A 3,008-nucleotide genomic window follows, 5' to 3' on the forward strand; every position below is an offset into this window, starting at 1 on the left:
CTTTCGTCAACCTCGCTTTGGCAAACGACAACCAGACCAGTATAAGAAAATATGAACTGGTATTATCCGGTTATACCAGATGCACATTATACTGCCCGTTTCGGCTGAAGACTTCGCAAACAAGCTGAAAATTGCGAACTTTGCCTCATTACTTGCTTGTTGGAAGATTGCAAGATGCCTTTTGACTTACATGGAGGTAAAAATAAAAAACTTGCTTTCATTATTGTTGCATGTTTGCCGCTTGATTGCAATGTTAAGAATTGTTGATGAAGATGGACTGTTCTGAATCTAAAATGTTTACTAGTTTGTTTTGTAAGAATAAGACAGATAAGAAAACAAAGTAAATTAATTAAAAGTGAAGAAGGAGAAGGTTTTCCCAGATTTTTTTCAGCCCACCAAGTTTTCCTTTCTCCTTTCTTCACTCCTTTTATCTCCTCACGCCTCCTTCCAATGTCCTCAATAACCCCCATGTCTCTCTCGCCATTGAGAATCAAGGTAATGTGGCACCATGAATGACGTAAGAGGCATGCCAACAGCACCCTCCTCCGTTTTCTATGAGGTTATGTATTTCGATCGAGAGCTATGAAGGTCGCTCGCATAACGGGGTGGTCTTTGTTATGGTCTAGCGAGATAAAGACATCTTTTGATGATTTTTTTTTTATTCTTCTTGAGATGATAGAAGGGAATTTTTTTGAGATAATGGAGAGGAAAGTCTGGGATGATGGGGAAAGGCTGTAGAGATGATAAGGTCTTATTCTGATACGGGAAAGTCCGTGGAGATAAAAAAAAGGTCTGATCTTGAGATCTGAAGGTCTAATGAGATTTAAAAAGGCCAAGGGAAGGTTTATGGAGATAATGAAGTCTAATTTTGAGATCGGAAAGTCTGTTAGATAAGAAAAAGTCTTTTGAGATGATCAAAAGGCCTTTTAAGTTGGGAAGGTCCTTGTGAAATCATGGAGAGGAATCAGAGGAAATTAGAAAGTTTTGGATGCATAATCCACGGACGGTGTTGGGCGAAGCGTGTAGACTCATGCACATATTACTGAGTCCAATCATTATGCAACCATATCTTCATGGAATTTTTTTCCTGATAGGAAGGTCTTTCGGTAGAATGAGAGAGTTTTTGGTAGGGATGATTGGAAGGTCTGGAAATAGTAAGGCCTTTTGACATTATGTAAAGGTCTTTTGGGGTGATGGAAGTTCTTATGAAATGAGGGAAAGGTCTTTTGGCATGGCGTAGGCGTAAAGTTCTTTTAGGATGGCTTAAAATGCGTCTGAGGGGATGGTAAGGAACTCTGAAGTGGAGAAGTCCTTTGAGATGGGAAGATTTTTTTTTATGATAATGGGATGGTCTCTTAGGAGAAAGAAATATTTCGAAACGGTGGGAAGTGTTTGTTTTATTTGACAAAGGGGAGATATTTTGAGATGGTGGGATGTTCTTTGAAGATGAAAAGGTCTCCTCTTTGAACCAGGAAAGTCTTCTATGTTAGCAACTATGATGCGAAATACAGATGTACTCACATCCGTCATCTGATCACGCATTGGGTTTCTTTTGACCATTGGGTTTATTTTAAACACTGAAAGTTCGATTATAGTCAATAAAGCACATGTACATTAGCGACATTCTATAAATGGTACGTCCACGCAGCTCCCATTGAATTACGTAGCACAACAGCTTCAGCAGCGGCAGACAGATCTACCGTCAGAGCTCATCGGGATGGATTGCTTTCGCCCAACTTCAGTCTCCCATGTCCCTGAGACACTGAAGGGTAGGAGAGTGCATCCTAATGGACATATATGCTCTGGAAGGTGATTTTCTTTTCTGTGTATTGCTCCAAGCTTTGTTGCTCGCCGAGGATGACCTGAGTTTCCTTTACTTTGACGGTCTTCGTTCAAGCTGACGAGGATCTAGACCTCCTGCTAGTCAAGCTGGAGGAATAGCTGCCGTCTTCGAAAGGTCATCAGCAGTATGACATCACTAACCAGCAGCGACTGGATAATGAACAACTCTTCACCCACTTTTGTGAAGCTGAGGTTCTTTTCAATAGGAGACCCATCGTTACGGGGGGGGGGGGGGGGCACCAGGGGCTTCTCCTGCTGAGGAATCTTATCAATCGACGTGGACACATACTCAGTTTTTGGCTGACCAGTTCCGCAATCGATAAAGTCGGGAGTATTTGACAGATTGCGGAAGAAATAGAAGCTAAATTGATCTCCGTGGGAAACTACAGTGAGTTCCCTAGGCTTGTTAAGAAAACTACGTGGAAACCTTACGTGTTAGTAAAACGGTGCTTCCCTACATCCCTATATAAACAAATATAGCTGATAACAGAAGACACTTTCTCTCGCTGCAGAATGATCAATCTTCGAAGTAACAGATCACATGGAGGCTGAGACTACAACTTTCACCGCACAAAGAAATTATCAATTAGGAGGAAAATCTATTATTAACCCTTATATTTACAAATAAACTTTCAACACACTTAAAGCAGCTTTCGGAATGGCGAAGAGACCCAGAATGTAGCATCTAATATAACCGAAATAGGCTTTTGGTTCTCCACTCAGTGGCGGATCTAAGACGTTACAAAATAAGGGGAGGGTGTGTGCCACAGGAACTTCAAATACCATAACTAGGGGCGTAGAGGAAGGGAAAGCATTTCATAGACCTTTCCCACGAATTTTGGGGCAAACCTAATGCTAATTAATGCTGTACGCATGACCCTGTATCAAATGCGAGATCTTGGCACTTGCAGTTTCAACAGGAAAAGGAGAATGACTTACATAAACACAACAATTTATAGGAAACTATATGCACTCCATAATTTCGCCGACATTTTGTTTCCAAACTTATCGCATCGCATTTACATCGTGCTTTCATTTTCTTCTGAAGGCGCAATTTACGACGAGGGGGGGGGGTCCCCTCCCCTTGAGCCGCCACCTGCCACTCTCACCTCACAGACAATCGTGGGCTACACAAATCACAATGGCGGTACTAAGTCGTTAACGTA

The sequence above is a fragment of the Penaeus monodon genome, chromosome 27 (genome assembly GCF_015228065.2).
Source record: "Penaeus monodon isolate SGIC_2016 chromosome 27, NSTDA_Pmon_1, whole genome shotgun sequence".
Taxonomy (NCBI): Eukaryota; Metazoa; Arthropoda; class Malacostraca; order Decapoda; family Penaeidae; genus Penaeus; species Penaeus monodon.